Source organism: Phoca vitulina, unplaced genomic scaffold (assembly GCF_004348235.1).
Source record: "Phoca vitulina isolate PV1807 unplaced genomic scaffold, GSC_HSeal_1.0 scaffold64, whole genome shotgun sequence".
Taxonomy (NCBI): domain Eukaryota; kingdom Metazoa; phylum Chordata; class Mammalia; order Carnivora; family Phocidae; genus Phoca; species Phoca vitulina.
This window is the reverse complement of record NW_022589767.1, coordinates 1,708,131-1,727,045: the sequence shown is the minus strand read 5'-3', so window position 1 is coordinate 1,727,045 and position 18,915 is coordinate 1,708,131. Positions and strand designations below refer to the sequence as shown.

The window sequence follows — 18,915 nt, the reverse complement described above, 5'->3', positions numbered from 1 at the left end:
TACTGAATATCTGATGACTGAATGAAGACTCAGACATCATAAGTCTCTCACCCTTGGTCAGATGTTGCTGGTATTGGCAAAACCACAGGCTAAACCTCCCCACTTGAAGGGCTTTTTCTATCATGCACAAGCAACAAGTTGGGATGTCTCCATAGGTATAACACTGTAGCTACATGACAATGCCTAATATATGTTCCAGAGATTATTTTAACCCCTCCATCACCCAGAATTTTAATTCAGCTTATTGTAATATCTCTGGGAAAGGACAGTAAGTTTTAACATGTTAGGAAGTCACGGAATTCACTCCAGAGAAACCTTCTATTTCCAACTTTGCTGAACTATGTCCATCTTGCAAGGCGAGTGATACCTATAATGGATATAGAGAAGACAGACTAAAAATTCTCAGTGCCCTTCATTTCCCCCATGCTGCGCCTGTAACAAGTATTAAGAAGAAGTGATGGATGGGCAGATAGATAGAAGAGATGATAGATAAGAGAGACTGGGGCGCCTGGGTGGCTCAGTTGGTTAAGCGACTGCCTTCGGCTCAGGTCATGATCCTGGAGTCCCAGGATCGAGTCCCGCATCGGGCTCCCTGCTCGGCGGGGAGTCTGCTTCTCCCTCTGACCCTCCTCCCTCTCATGCTCTCTGTCTCTCATTCTCTCTCTCTCAAATAAATAAATAAAATCTTAAAAAAAAAAAAAAAAAAGATAGATAAGAGAGACTGAATTTAGAATCTTCCATTTACCCAAAAGAGTTGAAAATATATTAAGAAAGGTGACAAAATTAAAGAAAACCCAATGTTCTCCACAGGAATTTTCCTTAACCAGATGAAATTTCTATTTTTCATTTGTAAAAGTAAAAAAAAAGATAGCTTTTTATTTCATAACGAGTATGTCCCCTTGATAAAACATTCAAGCAGTAAAGAAGGTTATAAGGTCAAAGGAGAAAACCTCTACCCCATCTCTCTGACTCACTCTCCAGAGTCAACCACGGTATATCCTCCACAAAGTTTCCATGTACTACAAAAAGTATAGGTATCTCCCTTTCATTTCTATACAAATGGAATTACATAAAACATGCTGTTGTGCATATTTCAATGAACAACATGCATTGGATATTATTCCATATCACTGTATATGAGACACGATCCTCTTCCTTCAGCGATGTTTTCTTTCCCTTCAGAATTTATTTCTTGTTCCAGTTTCTATTTTTACTAGTTAGGCCATGCAGAAATACACAACATTGTCTATAGATCTTTCTGTTGTCGTGTGAATTTATCTGTAGGGCAGATTTCTAGAGGAAGGGCCCCTAGGTCAAGTATATGTGCACTTGAATTTTGGCAGAAATTGCCAAGTTTTCTTCCAAAAGGGCAATGAAATATATTCTTCTACCAGTAGTGCATGTCTCCCCACTCGCCAGACATGTTTTGTTACCCAACTTTTAAACTTTGCTAACTTGGTATGTTAAAGCATGGTATCTTAGCGCTATTTTAATTTGCGTGTATTGAATTGGCACTGAAGTTGGGTATTCTTTGTGTGTGTGTGTGTGTGTGCTTTTGTAGTTCTTTTTCTGAGGACTACCAGTTCATGTTTTTTGCTTATTCTTTTATGGATGGTTGCTCTTTTCCTTATAGATTTCTAAAAGCTCTCTCTATATTAAAGGAATTGGTACTGATATCATATGTGTTAACCATTTTTTTTTGCCCAGACTGTTGTTTGTCTTTGACTTTGTTGATTGTGATGTTTTATTTGGAAGATTCCATTTTTTTTTTAAAGATTTTATTTATGTATTTGACAGAGAGAGACACAGCGAGAGAGGGAACACAAGCAGGGGGAGCAGGAGAGGGAGAAGCAGGCTTCCCGCTGAGCAGGGAGCCTGATGCGGGGCTCGATCCCAGAACCCTGGGATCATGACCTGAGCCGAAGGCAGACGCCCAATGACTGAGCCACCCAGGTTCCCAGGAAGATTCCATTTTTAAGTAGTCATATTTATTGATCTTTTCTTTATGACTCCTGGATTTTATGTCATACTTAGAAAAAGCCTTCTCCATGACAAGATTATTACAAAAATTCATTATTTTTTTCTAGTACTTTTATGGTTTCATTTTTATATTTAAGTCTTTAGTCCACCTGAGATTTATTTTGGATGTTCAGAGAAAAATACAGCTCTATTTTTATTTTTTCTGAAAAACTAACCACTTGGGGCGCCTGGGTGGCTCAGTTGGTTAAGCGTCTACCTTTGGCTCTGGTCATGATCCCGGGGTCCTGGGATGGAGCCCCACATCAGGCTCCCTGCTCCGTGGAGGGAGCCACTCCTCTCCTGCTCCCCCTGCTTGTGCTCTCTCTGTCTCTCTCTCAATTAAATAAAAAATAAACTCTTTTAAAAAAATAAATAAAAAACTAACCACTTATCCCAACAGCATTTATGGAATATTTTTCCTATTGATTTGGAATGTTCCTTTTATCATAAAACTTATTTTGTTTGCACTTGGGTCCATTTCCAGACCATCTACCTCTTTCCATTGATCTGCCTATTTCAGCAGTATATCAATGGTTTTAGTAGTAGCTTTAGAATACATTTTAAAAACCTAATGGCTTTAACGCAGTGCAAATACTCTGTATGATATTATAATGATTGATATATGTCATTAAACATTTGTCAAAACTCATAGACTGTACAATACCAAGAGTGAACCCTGAGGTAAAGTATGGCAGTTAGGTGATTATGATGTGTCAAGTACGTTCATCCTTAGTGAAAAATGAACCGTTCTGGTGAGTGATGATAATGGGAGAAGCAATGAATGTGTGAGGGCTGGGGATATATGGGAAATCTCTGTACCTTCCTCTCTATTTTGTTGTAAATCTAAAACTGCTCTAGAAAAAGAAAGTCTTTTAAAAAAGTTAAGTTAAATTAAAATTTAAAAATTCTAACAGAACCAATTTCCTTTCATCACTCTATTTTCATGTTTATATTTCCAGATGATCTACACTCAAGTGCCAATAAGAAATGTAACTGTAGGGGCGCCTGGGTGGCTCAGTCAGTTAAGCGTCTGCCTTCGGCTCAGGTCATGATCCCAGGGTCCTGGGATCAAGCCCCACATTGGGCTCCCTGCTCAGCAGGGAGTCTGCTTCTCCCTCTCCCTCTTCTGCTCCTCCTGCTTGTGCTCTCTCTCTCTCTGTCAAATGAAAAAATAAAATCTTAAAAAAAAAGAAATGTAGCTGTATGCTCTGTACTGAGTAACAATGGCTGGTAAGATAATCTAATGATTCTTAATAGCCCATATGATTTTTATTGTTGTTTTCATTTCTAATATTGCCATGTAAACAACATTGATTCATATCAATTTTTCTGATTTGATCATATATATTATATCTTTTCTTGTATAAATAAACTTTCGGCTGAAACTACTTTTTTTTTTTTTTATTTGAGAGAGAGAATGAGAGACAGAGAGCATGAGAGGGAGGAGGGTCAGAGGGAGAAGCAGACTCCCTGCCGAGCAGGGAGCCCGATGCGGGACTCGATCCCGGGACTCCAGGATCATGACCTGAGCCGAAGGCAGTCGCTTAACCAACTGAGCCACCCAGGCGCCCTTGGCTGAAACTACTTGACGATATCCCGGTGTTTACTCAACCACCATACTGAGCCCTCTAAAATGCATGACATCAGGCAGTACCTATTGCAAATTGGAAACACTAGGTCTGTGCTAGAATGTGGATACAGAAAGCTCATGTTCATCATGCTTCTCACCCCACAATCCCAATAATTGTAGGGTCCCAGAATCAGCCGTTGTTCACTATCTTCTCCTCCATACCAGGATATCTCCCTTCTAAGTATTTAGAGATGCAACTTTTCAGTCTTGGAAGAAGAGAGATTTACCAAAAAGCACTAAGGCAACATCTGAAAACTTAGCAACTGCAGTCACTATGGTCGAATTCTGTCCCTTATGTGGTTTACCGTAGGCTACATCCTCCCTCTTGAAGGCCACAGACATTCTGAAGGTCTCTTGAAACACCTGTGAGTTACAGATAGGGGGTTCAGAAATACAAAGCCAGAAAGTTCAGAAATTACAACCAGAAGGAAATGACAAATGGCATGTTGGCAAGCGTTGTCTTTCTTCCTCATCATTTCCACCACCCCTCTGCCCGCCCCCCTCAACAAGATCTGGAAATTCAAAGCTAGAGATCACCTCTACAGGACCTGCCAAGAGAATTTCCCAGTTAGGCTTCCAAAATCTGACTGCCATTCATCTTGAAGCTTCAGGTGGGTCCTATTTTAACCACCATCCACACAAGAACTAGGGAAGCAGGAACAGACTGCCTCATGAAACAAAATAAGAGGTGGCTTTGACTGGTTTATGTGACCATGAGGGCAGGCCAAAGCCAATTGCCTTGTGAAGCCATGAGCTCTCCCTCTGATGACTTTCTCTGCCTGGATGCCTTAGATAGAATTCCTGAATTGGGCTAGAAATTGGACCAAATGATCTTTGAGTTGGGGTGTGTATGAGCCATGGAAAGCTCCCCCAAGGAGATGGCAGCTGAGCCAAATCTAGAATGGGATTCAAATAGGCACAAAAGGGAGAGGAGGAGAAGAGAGAATAGCATCCCAGATGGAGGGAAGAGTAAAAGCAAAGGCGTGGATATGTGATACAGAATAGCAGGAGCTACAAAAAATTCAGTAGTTTGGGGTGGCTTTGTGGCTCAGTCGGTTAAGCATCTGTCTTCAGCTCAGGTCATGATCCCAGAGTCCCTGGATCAAGCCTCGGCATAGGGCTCCCTGCTCAGCGGGGAGTCTGCTTCTCCCTCTCCCTCTGCTCCTCCCCCTGCTCGTGCTCTCTCTCTCTCTAATAAATAAATCTTTTTTCTTTTTTTTAAGATTTATTTGACAGAGAGAGACTCAGTGAGAGAAGGAACACAAGCAGGGGAAGTGGGAGAGGGAGAAGCAGATTCCCCGCTGAGCAGGGAGCCCGATGTGGGGCTCGATCCCAGGACCCTGGGATCATGACCTGAGCCGAAGGCAGATGCCCAGTGACTGAACCACCCAGGCACCCCAATAAATAAAATCTTAAAAAATAATTCAGTGCTCTATTTTTGGAGCACTGAATTCCAGGTAAGGAATGGCCGGAATGATGTTGGGGAAGTAAGGACTGGCCAGGTCCTGGGGGTCCTGGTACGCCATCATCAAAAACTTGGGTTTTATCTTAAAAATGTTTGAAGAGTTTTTAAACAGATGAATGATATATGGTAACTGGAATAGCCCTATATATAAATATCACGATAATGACCTTAACCAAAAAATATAAGACAATTTTGAAATTAGCCTAATTAATGAAAGCTGGTGGGATTCTTGTCATTTATATGTTAGAGGATCATCATACCTATCCTAAGATTAACAAAAAGAAGTTTCTACCTAGCTTCTTGAACTAGGTTTTGACATAGCTGCATTTATATAATGGATCATCCTGGTAGCCTTGCAGAAAAATGTTTTAAGGGTATTGAGACTGGAGGTAGGGAAATAATTTAAAGCATTACTGGAATTGTCTAGGTAAGCAATGACAGAAGCCTGAACTAAGGAAGTAGGTAGAGACATCTGTTGAAGACAAAATCAGCAGATTTGCTTGAAGAGATAGTGTCACATAATAAGGTAACAATGCGAATGTACCCTCAGGGGTGCCTGGGGGGCTCAGGTGGTTAAGCATCCGACTCTTGATTTCGGTTCAGGTCATGATCTCAGGGTCATGATCTCAGGGTCATGAGATTGAGCCCCGCTTTGGGCTCTGTGCTCACTGGGGGGTCTGCTTGAGATTTTCCCCCCCCCCCCGCCCCCTCCCTCCTCCAAAATAATAAAAAATAAATAAATCTTTTTAAAAAAAGAAAATGCACCTCTCAGAAAGAATCACAATTGACTGAGAAGCCCAGCTTCTGTGCTCTGAAGTCCATCACTGCTTCTCGCCGAGGTCATGCTTCCAGGCAGGCTGCTTTATTACTGAGTATGGGAGGGATACTAAGGCAGGCCCATTCCTGGGAAATGTGGGACTTTTCTGTAAGACATTTTAGCTCCAGATGTTCCATCAGCTTTGCTGAACTTTCTTAGAACGGAACCGCAGTCTAAGATTCTTTCACCTAACTAAACTTCCAACCTTCCTTCTCTCACCTCTTCCTCCCTCCCTCTCCACTCCCTCCCTCCCTCCCTCTCTCCCTTCCTTCCTTCTTTCCTTCCTTCCTTCCTTCCTTCCTTCCTTCCTTCCTTCCTTCCTTCCTTCCTTCCTTCCTTCCTTCCTCCATGATTCATAGGGTCAAACCTACATTATAGTTTGATGGCTCTCCCAGAGAACCTGGACTAAACTTAGAGCGGGTAAGCTTTGGGGATCTGGAGTCACAATAACCTGGGTATGAATCTGGCCCTACCATTGCTAAATATGTGAGTTCAAGTGAGTGGTCTGTTAAATCATGATAACTGTTGGGGCGTCTGGGTGGCTCAGTCAGTTAAGTTTCTGCCTTCGGCTCAGGTCATGGTTCCAGGGTCCTGGGGTCGAGCCCCACATTGGGCTCTCTGCTCAGCGGGGAGCCTGCTTCTCCCTCTCCCTCTGCCTGCCACTCACCCTGCTTGTGCTCTCTCTCTCTCTCTGTCAAATAAATAAATAAAATCTTAAAAAAAAATCATGATAACTGTTGTGAAGATTAAATTAGTCAGGCTTGCACAATACTTAGCACAGTATCTGCACATAGCAAGTGCCTGATAAATCTTAGCCATTCTTATTATTAAAGATGGAGGATGAAGGAGAGGAAGAAGTAAGGGCTAATTCTTAGGTTTCTGGCTGTTTACAATATATAAAGTGATCACAGTATTTCACTCAAGTTAATTCTCCTTTTGCATACAACAGACAATCCTTTTGAGGACAGAAGAGATTAGGTAATCCTTCCTTTCCTCCCTACTCCTAAATTTCTTGCCTCCTCCAGCTTTCTTGGCTAATGGAAGATAAATCATTAAATGATACATCAAAATGGACATAAAAAAGACTCCTCCACTCTGGAGTTGAGAGGGTGGCCTTTCCTTGCATTCCCCTGGGCACACCAGTTCATGATAAGATACAAGCTGTGAGAATGTTCTTCTGCCCTGTGGAGGAAAGGCCCATTCTAGAGCTCCTTCAAGAAATAAGGGAGAAAAATTGTCCATCTTCCTTGAGGATCTAAAAAAAACGAGGTGGGAGAATTCCAAATTAAATGCTTTTTATAGAGTTTTATTTAGAACAATTTAGCTATTAAATATGAGATGGCAAGCACACTGCAAAGTGCATATTAGCAAATGATCTTCCCCTTTCCCAAACACCCTTGGGAAACTCAGGACAGAACCAAAATTCAAAGCAAAGGCTGGAATATGGAGTTAAAACTAAAAAATAAATAAATAAATAAAAATAAATAAATTTTAAAAAGGAATGGAAAGGGAAAATGTAAACTCCTGAACAAAATTTTAGGAAATTTATGGTATAAAGCTGGGGTGGGGAAAATCTAGCTGAGTAGTGTGTACATGACAAGCACCATGGGTTTTATGTCAACCACTAGCTCCTTGGAGCCAACTGCAGTTTTGGTTTATAAAGACATGAGTGTGATCTTAGGCTGCCTAGTAGAAGTACAAAATCCTAATAGTGGAAAACTTCAGTTTCCTCATCTGCAAAATTAGGGGCTGGATTGGATGACTTCCACGTCCCATACAGCTCTATTATTTTATGAACATATGACTGTAACTTTCAAGTTCTAACCTTGAGTTCCTGCATTTTCAGGAAATGGCCATAGACAAGATTTATAGGCTTGATGAAAATAGATAATCCATTTCTCTGGTTAACTTTATAGCTTGAATTATCTCTGGGGGTGGGGGGCGGGGGAGGGAGAAGAATCTTTGTGTGAAGTGACCCACAAAGAGCTCCCAAAATGAGTGTGGCAATGGAAGCAACTTGCGTACGTACATTTCACGTCATGTCAAGCTTTACACAAAACTATTTTTCTTGAGGTGGCAAGCTCGAGCAACCAGTTTTTCCTGAAGTTTGCCTGATAAATCTGTTTATGATGAGCTGTACTGTCATTCTTCTATCTTGCCATAGCCTTGGAGGGCTCCTCCCAAGCCGACCAGCTGCCTGTTGACTTTGGTAATCAAGGATTTCAGAGGCAGAGATCAAGGTCAATATGGGGCAATGGCAGAAAGGACTTAGAGAGCCCTAGCACACAGGGGCGGCTTCTGAGGCTCCGCGGTACGAGGGCTGAGGGAGGGCAGGGATCTGAGTTTTAGCCACAACATAACAGGTAGTCTGAGATGGTTTTGTGGGTAACCAGTGCACTCCCCCACTCCACCCCTGCTGCTACCATTCTCTTCAGAACCCCTAATCTGGCATTATCAGGCATTTCAAACATCTTTTGAGAAAAAGGCAACAGAGGAGACTCATCATGGGGAAAGCAAAGCTTTAATAAAAATAGAATTCCAAATATTTCAGCGGGGATCTCTTTGTCTAGCTAAAAGAGATTTAGAGAGTGGATTAGAAAGCCAGTATCTCCTTCTTGTTCTGCAATTAACCAGGTGTATGCCCTTGGGCAAGCCACTCCATAACCTTGGGCCCTGTTTCCTTACTTGTAAATGGGGAGGAACCCTGTGTAGCTACTTCCAAGAGTATATAGATTTATGGATGACCCCTAAACTAGGACCAGGTTGTATCCTGAGCAGGAAAGGAATTGTGTGTAGGCTTGGAGGTGATGTCTGTGAAGCCAATTAAAAAGGACCTAGAACTTTAAAAGGAAGTGTCCGAAAAGCAACAAGCAAGTACTGAAATCACAGGACTCCCGGGTTCTTGTCTTATTTCAGTCCCTCCCAGGTATTGGCTGAGTTGCTCTATGTCTCACTTTCTTAATTCTGTCAGGCAGAAGAGGTCACAGAGGGTGGGGCTATGGCCAATGGATCATGCTCTCCACGTTCTGGAAAAAGGACAGAGGTAGCAGAAAGGCCAGAAGAGGAGTTTCCACTGAAAACTAAGCATAATTGACTCTCGCCTTCTCTTTCCAGATCGGAAGGGACATGAGAGCTGCATAGCTGTGACATTCCTGGTTTCAGTACCTTCATTCCCTCAGCAGCACAGCCACCAACTTGGGCAAGGAAATCAAGATCGTGGACAAAGAAGGGTAAGTCCAAGAGCTGCTAAATTAAATGGGCTTTCGGAAATTGTGTGTGTGTAGGGGGGATCCATAGACATTTATGTTTTCGGGAGAGACGCCTTCTTTTATTTTTATTGTGGTACAAGATATATAATCTAAATTTTACCATAGTGATCGGTTTTAAGCATCCGTTCCAGTGGAGAGGACTTTTTTTTGATGACTTCGGTTCTCTCCCTATATTGATGTCGATTGTATATTCCTTGTTGCAAAGTTCCTGATTATTCTGCTGGGTCGGATTGCAAGCACCCCTCGGTTAGGCTGGGTTGGCTCCTGCAATAGGGAAACACTCCCAAATAGCAGCAACAGGACAGGAAATTATTCAGCGGTCATTTCTCCTTGATAGGAGTGAGATCTCATTTGTTGCTGTGTCCCTTTAATTCTTTTATCTCTCTGCCTTGGCCCTAACAACTTGTCCAGACCTGTGGCTTGCTTGCCCTTGGGCCTACTTTCTTTTGTTATGCTGCATTTTTGTTCTCTGCCAACTCCTGGACTCCTGGCTTATTCTGACTATGAAAACCCTATTTTCCTTGCAATCTGACTTGTCTGCCCCTTCAGTGGTCCTGCATAGCTTATTTGTCAGATATGATTGACAGCTTTGGCTCTCTACCTGAGCTCCAATCCCACCTCTCTGACTGTCTACTGGTCATTTTCTCCGGAATGTGCCAGTCATTTGTTCTGCCGAGCAGATTGCAACATATTCAAAAACAACCTTCATTTTTTGCCACAAACCAGCTGCTTTTATAACCTCTCGTTCCATGTCAAGAGTCCAGTGAGTCATTGAGACCAGAAGCAAAGTCCTCTTTGACTTAATCTCCTTTCAAGGCCCTCAGCCATTCATTCCCTAAGAACCATCAGATTTTCCTTCAAATATTGGTCATTGTTTCTGTCCTTCTCCCCCCCTCCCCTACGCCCATTTTTAGGTCCTTACCACCTCTACTATCATCCAGTGCTCAAATCCACTCTTTCCCCAATTCAGTTTCCTGTGCCAGGCCTACACCTATCTTTATTCAACAAGTCTTGTCTGTTTAAAACCTTGAAGTTCTTGGAGCCCCTGGGTGGCTCAGTCGTTGAGTGTCTGCCTTTGGCTCAGGTCATGATCCCAGGATCCTGGGATCAAGCCCCCCATCGGGCTCTCCGCTCTGTGGGAAGCCTGCTTCTCCCTCTCCCACTCCCCCTGCTTATGTTCCCTCTCTCGCTGTCTCTCTCTCTCTGTGTGTCAAATAAATAAATAAAATCTTTAAAACAAAAACAAAAACAAAAAACCCTGAAGTTCTTAACTTGTCCCATCATAGAGGCTTCTTGCCCTTTTTCGCTATTAGAGTTTCCCCTAATTTGATCCCATTCTAGACAAACTTTCTGCCAGGCAGCTATGTTGTAATGGAAAGTTTAAAGGACTTGGAATTAGTGGGCCTGCTTTCAAATGCCACCTCTGTACTCAGCAGAACCACCTTGGGCAATAATTCACTGACTCTTGGAGCCTTGGATCCCCATTTGTAAAATGGGGATAATAATGCTTATGTCATAGGGAACTTTATGGGGATTTAATGAGATAATATGTGTGGAAGCGAGTTAGTATTGTGCTTAGAACCCACATTTGAGCTGACTCCCTTGGTTTGAATCCAGGCCTTTTCACTCAAGAACCATATGGCCTGGAGCAAGTTCCTTAACCTCTCAGGGCTTCATCTTCTTTGTTTGTAAAATGGAGATATTAACAGTGTGTATGTCATAGGTCTGTAGTGATGGTTAAGTTGAATAATATATGTAAAGTGCTTAACATAGTGCCTGGTACCCTATAAACTCTAGTAGGTGTAAGCTATTATTATTATGTGCAAGAGATCTAGTACAGTTCTGCACACCTAATCAGCACTTAACAAATGTTTGCTAACTCTGTTGATGAGTTTATCATATCCATCTGATCTCATTTCCCACGAATTTTTGCTATGCATATTCTTGCCACCCTTCCTCCGCACAGAGTGACCACCTTGGCTTTCCATGAAGACATCTTCCACTTCTCTTGCCTTTGGTTAGAGTACTTTTCTTTTCTAGAATGTCATAATTTATCTTCCTTGACTATCCAAATTCTTCCCATTATTTAAGGTCAGTCCTAAACCCTGCCTCTATAAATCTTTCTCTTATTACTTCTGTATTCATTAATTCCTCTCATTTCTGAACCAGTTACCCTTGATTTAGCGTATGGTATGCTTAGATACTATTTCCTGTATATTCGTTTTGTGTCTTCAGCTAGTTTGGAAAATATCCCTCAGTCTAGTGTTGTTTCGGAATACACAGTAACTATAGTGAATATTTAATCTACTGGACTACTGTATCAACTCAGACCATCTCTTGGGATCACAGTCCCTGATTATATTTAGGGTAGAATTTGGAGAAAGGGACACACACTTAGTTGTCCGAGGGTGAGGACGGATCCAAAATTTTGAACCAATTTTTCAGACCTAGAGTCTCTTATCAGTAGAGTGCACATGAGAGTGGGCAGATTGGGGGTGGTTGTTATAGAGATAAGAAGTTCCTACCAAATGGGACAAAGTCCTATGACCTCGGGGCCAAAGTGTTGAAGAAATGTTTAAGCATGGGGTCTCCGCAGGTAAGGGGCCAGAGGCAGACTAAGAGGTGACTAAGACAGGAAAGTGTCCCCATTCAAATCTGGTTCTTGCTGTGACAGGCTTTGCCTTTAACTGGTTTCTCAAGCTTCTTACACCTTACACAACATTTGCCCTATTGAGAAACTGGTTTTGCATGAAACTTCCCATGGCTTGAAGCAAGTATCCATGACGGTGTTTGCATACCATTGGGGTTTTACCCCCCCAAATGTGCCAATAAAGATGAAGTGACATTCAGATGACATCGTATGAAGGACATCACTGTAGCCTCCAAAACTGAGAATGTTTGAACTATGCGAAAGGTTTATACCAGGATTTCACAATTACAGAGAAGGCCAAGGAAGACTAGTGCAGAATGCAAGGTAAAGAACATTGTCTTTGCCCCAGTTCTCATGGAGCCTTCTCTGAGGACTGCAGCCTGTGTTGATCTCCTGGTCTCCGGACTCCTATAGTACATACTGTCTTGACCACACAGTTCAGTCCTGTATTATACATTGTCTTCTGAAAATCACTTTATGAGTTGTGCCCCCCCCAGCTAGTTGTAAGTTTCTTTCTTTTTTAGTTGTAAGTTTCTTGAGAATACAGACTACCTCTACACGTCCTTGCTGTCCCCTATGGAGCCTCTCCATACAGTTTAACTCAGTGTTGGGCACAGTAAGATTCTCAACAATAAGTGTTGATGGATCTGCTTTTGAAAATGTAAATTCATAAAAAGCAGCTCCACTAAGGAGAACTTGTTTCTTTTTTTAAGTGGTGGGCATTGGGAGTCCCCCTCATCATTTGTAGTGTGGTCCTCAGTGACAGCCTCCTTTCAGAAGTCAGGGAATCGAGATGTACAGGAGGACAGAGTCCCAGTACTTTCCCACTTAAGAGAGAAAGACATTCGGCCTGGTGCCGGAGCCCCCTTCCCGATTCCTCGTTCCCCTCCCAAGCACCGAGGCCCTGCGGTAAGAGTGTGAGGGACCTTGGGAGATTATCTGACTCAACTCTCTCATTTTGTAGATGAGGAAACTGGGACTCAGGGAAGCGGAGTTGAGGGCCGTGGGAAGAGGATGAATGGGTGTTGACTCATGTAGAATTGGACAGTAATCCCAGTTCTGCCACTTTCTAGCCGTGTGATTGTGGAAGAGTCTCTTCACATCTTGAAGCCTCAATTCCTTTATCTTTGAAGTGGGGATAACAATGCCTACCTACTGGAGTTGTGAGAATTAATTGAGACAATACATGTAAATGCAGTGTTTGGCAATAAGAGGTGTTTAATACTTGTTGGCTCTCTCTCCTTGCTTTCTCTTGAGTGTCCTGCCCAAAGCTAAAGTGCTAGCCTCTCCCATTTTTCAAGTTAAGTATTTTTCAAATCCCATACTAAGGCTAGCCTCCTATCTGCTGGAAAATTAGGATCAATGATGAAAAATTTTTAAAATTTATCTTCACTGAGCATTTGGACGATTTATTTTGAGCACATTTGTATGTGTTGGAGGTGAAAGAGTTTAAAAGACAGGAATACTGAATTTCAGAGGGAAACTCAAAGGTATTGAGGTTTTACCCATTTTTCAGCTACAAGTGTTTGAGCTCCTGGTACTTTTAAAATAGTACTGATGGCCTTTTACCCCTTAAAAAAAATTCCATTCTCTGATATATTTACATGCTTTGCCTTGCAACCTGATATTTTTCACCTGTCTTTCTTAAGACATACTCTGCTGTCCATTAATCATCAATTGGAGCTAAAATGAAAACACGGCTGTTGAGGTTTTGGTAAAGAAATAAATGTAGGGGGCGCCTGGGTGGCTCAGTCAGTTGAGCACCCAACTCTGTGGTTTTTAGCTACTAAGCATGTGGTAATTTGTTTAGAGCAGCAATAGAAAACTAATACAGTGGGTTTCTCCCGAGGTGGACAGACTATCTTGCCCCAAAGATGCTGCCTGACATTCAAGGACTTCACACAATCATAGGTAACAAAGTTCCCAAAGGGACTAAGACACGGGGAGAGGCAGAAGACCACTGTTAAGGGGGCAAAGTGATCAGCAGTTAGAAGAGGGTGCTTCTCGTGTTTGGCACCATAATGGATGGATAAGAAATATAAATATAACTCATAACCTCCAGGAGAGACAGGATCAATAGCCATCCTTGACATTTATATCACATCTTATAAACCTTTTATAAAGGGCTACACTTAAAGAGTCTCATGTAATCCTCTCATCAATCCAATGAGATGGAAATTTGTATTATTCCGTTTTGTTAATAAGAGAACAGAAGTTTAGTGTGCTAGTTTTCTTGAAATCAGATAGTAGTAAGTGGCAGAGGTGGGAAGCAAACAGATCTGGCCCCAGAGCCTCCGCGCTTCACTACTTTCATATCTGTCCTGCCTGGAGAGCTGCTCAGCCGGGAAGTCAACCCATTTCGGGGCTGTGCATTGTTAGGGTAATTTCTACTAATAAATAGAGGTTGTGGGGAGAGGTGCGGGTAATACTTTGTGGTGGGCATCCATCCTCCAGATGTCTGCTTTTCACAAATCTTCCTAGAATGTACCTCTTGTCGAAAACATCACTGGCCAGCAGTCGTTTCTTGTGAATATTTTTAATTCACTGTCCATCATAAACCTAAATATGACATGTCTAAAATGTAGCTCAATCCACCTCCCCCACCCCAATCAGACCTCCAACTTTGACTTTGCTATTTCTTTTAAGAATGTCACTATTAGGGAGCCTGGGTGGTTCAGTCGGTTAAGCATCAAACTCTTGATTTCAGCTCAGGTCTTGAGCTCAGGGTCATGAGTTCAAGCCCCACGTTGGGTTCCATGCTGGGTGTGGAGCCTATTTAAAAAAAAAACAAACACGTCATCATTAACCCAGTCATCTATACTCAACAGCGATATAAACGGTAATAGCTAACACTTCCTGAGAACACATTCCAGTTATTGTGCTAAGCATCTTAGACGTCATCCATTTAATCCTCTCAACAACCCTATGAGGAAGGCACACTTATTAACCCCATTTTATAGATGTGGAAATGAAATCTTATGTAAATTGCCAAAGGTGACACCTCAGCATCATCTTTCATTACTCATCTCCACCCTCCATAGCTCATGAATCACCAAGTCCTCTCAATTCTCTCTCTGTACTATTTCTTGTATTTGTTGCTTTCGTTCTGTGTCTGTTGCCACTGCACGAGTCTTAGCCCTTTTTGACGTATGTCTCACCTATAGCCAGTGCCCAACATAGTCTCTCTTGTTCCATGATTCCCTTCCTTAGATCTTTCTGATATGCTTTGGTCGGACTACGCCACCTAAAAGCTCAGTCTAATCCCACCCATTTCCAAGCTCAAATCTTTAAACTGGAGGAGAGATATCCAAATACCCCCGGAGGCGATCCTTAGTCTGATGGTAGCAATCATTTTTTGAAAAATTAAATAACTTCATTAGATTATAATTAAAAGGAAAAAATGTTACAGCCTTAGGTTGAAATTATAGGACAAGACACATCATAAAGATAAGCAAATACTGTACCCAATAAATGTGTCGCTCAAACTTCATTTTTTCCAGCATTAGGGAGCTCATACTGGTCATCTGACCATCCTAAATATGCAGTTACGTTTTTTAGAGGCAAGCCTTTGCATAAAAAAAGCAGTTTTGTAAACGTGCTTAGTGTTTTCCAATACGTGCCTGCATATTTATAAACGTCATTATTAGTATTAAAATAACAAATGTACACAGTAAAAGAAAAACTGAATCCAAATACCACCAAAGGATATAACAATAGAATAACAATAGAAAAATTTCTCTCTCCCAAGATTGAATAAGGTGATTTGTACTTTCTTCTTTACACATTTCTGTAGTTTACAGACTTTTAGTAATGCATAGGTATTGCTTTAGAATAGAAAATAAAGCTAATAAAGCATAATTTTAAAAAGGAACCACATTTTCCATCATTCCCTGCTACTTATAATATAAAAGCTAAATTCTTTGGCTGAGGCCCTATGTAATCTGGCCCCAAACTGCTTTCCAGGCTTATTATATACTATTCAATACAAATGTTCTGCTTCAGTTAAACTATTTTAAACACATTTTCCCTGCTGTGTCTCCTACTGTGTGTTTTCTCTTCCTGGAATGAGCTTCCCCATTCTCTTTTAATATCCCAATTCAATCTATTGTTCAAGATCTAAGTGAGTTCTACATGCAGCCTTTCCTAAAGAGGAAGGAATCAGTGTGTAGTCAGTATTCACCATGTGGGCTACGCGCTATATTTGGTGCTTTACATGGTATTCATTTGAGCTTCACAACAGCTCTTGATGGTTGGCATTAATTACCTTCTTTTTACAGATGAGGAAACTAAGTTTCCTTCAAGTCACAGAGCCAGTATGTGGCAGAGCTGAAATTTGCCGCTGGCTGAGTGTTCCCCAGCTCAGAGAGCTCTCATTTGTTCCAACTTTTGAAGCACTTATCTGTGTAAGTTTGACCAATAATCACAGAAGAGCATTCTAAGATAGTGGCACTGCTTATACCATTATTTTGAAGTACTTATATTTTGCATTTTTATCTTCTCAACGAAACTTCCCGTGAGAAAACTTGGGTGTGTGTTCTCACTTGCCATTTCCTAGTTATGTATCTTTTTTTTTTTTTTTAAAGATTTTATTTATTTGAGAGAGAGACAATGAGAGACCGAGAGCATGAGAGGGAGGAGGTTCAGAGGGAGAAGCAGACTCCCTGCTGAGCAGGGAGCCCGATGCGGGACTTGATCCCGGGACTCCAGGATCATGACCTGAGCCGAAGGCAGTCGCTTAACCAACTGAGCCACCCAGGCGCCCCTAGTTATGTATCTTTGAGTCAACTCCTTAACCTTTCTCAGCCTCAAGTCAGGTAATAATAATACCTAACTCTTAGGGTTGTCATGAGAATTAAAATCCCAACATATATCTTGTACAAAAGAGTTGATTGTTGTGCATTTGACTTAACACGGTGATATTAATTAATTTTCAAATTCCATTTAATTTCTAGTTTCTTTATAGTAGTGATTTGAGATATTCCTAAGATGTGGTGTCCTAAAGAGGACTAGAACTTTTTCTTCAGTACAAAGACTGGCTTTACATAAATAAATAAATAAACTTATTTATTTGTTTGTTTGTTTATGTATGAATGTGTGTATTTGAGCAGGGGTGCACATGGGTGTGTGGGGGAGGGGCACAGGGAGAGGGAGAGAGAACCTCAAGGAGGCTCCATACCTAATGCCGCGGGAGCCTGGGTATGAGGCTTGATCTCATGACCCTGAGATCATGACGTGAGCCGCAGTCAAGAGTTGGGCGCTTAACATACTGAGCCACCCAGGTGCCCCTGCACAAATTTAAAAAGCATTTTTCAGTTAAAATAGCATTTTGCTATTTGGTCAATATATCCTATCTTGCTGTTTAGCTTAGCTAACATTGAACAAGAGGTTCAGTTACTCGTTAAAGATTGTTCCTAAAGGTAAATGTTTACATTTATAAACATGACTGTTATTATTGAATGTTGTCATTTTTAGTCCAGAAAGCCACTGTGAATTTTATTTTATTTTATTTATTTATTTTTTAAAGATTTTATTTATTTATTTGAGAGAGAGAGAGAATGAGAGAGAGAACACGAGACGGGGGAGGGTCAGAGGGAGAAGCAGACTCCCCGCTGAGCAGGGAGCCTGATGTGGGGCTCGATCCTGGGACTCCAGGATCATGACCTGAGCCGAAGGCAGTCACCTAACCAACTGAGCCACCCAGGCGCCCCCACTGTGAATTTTAAAACGGAGCACATTGAGTCCTGTATTTACTCAGAAAATAGGAAAGCCATTTAAAGATTGCTGGCCTTCAAAAACAAACATCATTTTTTAAATTATTCTTTATATCAGAGAAAAAGGACATCACTGTATTTATTCCAATTATTTTTCTTTAGGACCAGATGAAAAGAAGCAGAATTCACAAATACTTTCTAGCCTTTTATTTATTTACTTACTCCCTACTACCACCATCATCTTTTCCTGGTTATGAAAGCATTATTCAGCCTTTGAAAATAAGTACATCTGATGTTAGAAATGATAATTCCTTTATTCTTAAAATTGCATTTCACAGTTATTAAAAGACTTGTCAAACAGCCCTGAGAAAACCCCCAAATGCGTGCTCTACATAAATTGGAAAATAAGGTTTGGGCTGTAAATAGCAAAAGTCCACCTGCAACTTCCCCAAGCTTGCAACAGAGAAATTCTTATTTCTCAGGGCACTCCTCTAATACCTGCTTGTTATGAACTGTTTGATTAAACAAAACAGTCTGGTTATGAAATCATTAGGATCTTTTAGGTTTTAAGTGTCTTACATCTGTCTGTAGCGAGGTATGATCCTTTTTTCCTTAACAGTCAAGCTTCTTGGGGCGACTGGTTGTCTGGTTAGGTTAAGCATCAGCCTTCAGCTCAGGTCATGATCCCAGAGTCCTGGGATCAAATCCCGCATCAGGGCCCCTGCTGAATGGGGAGCCTGCTTCTCCCTCTTCTCTGCTTGCGTTCTCTCTCTCCTCTAATGAATAAATAAAATCTTAAAAAACAAAACAAAGCAAAACAAAAAACAGTCAAGCTTCTTGAAAGAGTAGTTTCTGTTCCACTGTTTCTATTTTCTTCCTTCTCATTCCCTTTTCAACTCACTGCAATCTTGCCTTTGCAAGACTGTCATCAGTGAAACCATCCCATCCACAGTCACTTTATTGCTAAGTCAAAGAAAGACTTTTTAGACCTTACCATTGGGGCTTCTCTGAGCATGAACTCAGTGGAGTTCTTTCTGTGCTTGTTTTTCTCGACTTTTGGTAACAGCTATGTCCACTGCTTTTCTTGCTGCTTTTCTAGTTTCTCCTTCTCAATCTCCCTAGAGCTTCTTTTGGACTGTCTCTTCCTAAAACATCAGTAATTCCCTTGATTCCCAACATCTTTTTTCTCTCACTCTCCCTGCATGACCTCATCCATTGGCCATGACTAAACTAAATATGGCTAATGAATCCCAAATCTTTCTCTCCTGCCCAGACATGGCCTCTGAGCTTCAGACTCATGAATGTAACAGTCTATTCCTCTCGAGGTTCCATAGGCACCTGGAACTCAACATGC

The 18,915-nt window shown here is 41.5% G+C and overlaps 1 protein-coding gene across 3 annotated transcripts in view; it reads left to right on the top strand.

Annotated features, from left to right (window-relative positions):
- Positions 1-18,915, top strand: part of DUSP16 (dual specificity phosphatase 16) — a 176,195-nt gene that overhangs the window by 68,485 nt on the left and 88,795 nt on the right. For all 3 annotated transcript variants that reach the window (XM_032391798.1, XM_032391792.1, XM_032391794.1), the window contains exon 2: positions 9,046-9,161. The gene's annotated coding sequence lies outside the window, so the exon portion shown is untranslated. The remainder of the gene's footprint in view (positions 1-9,045; positions 9,162-18,915) is intronic.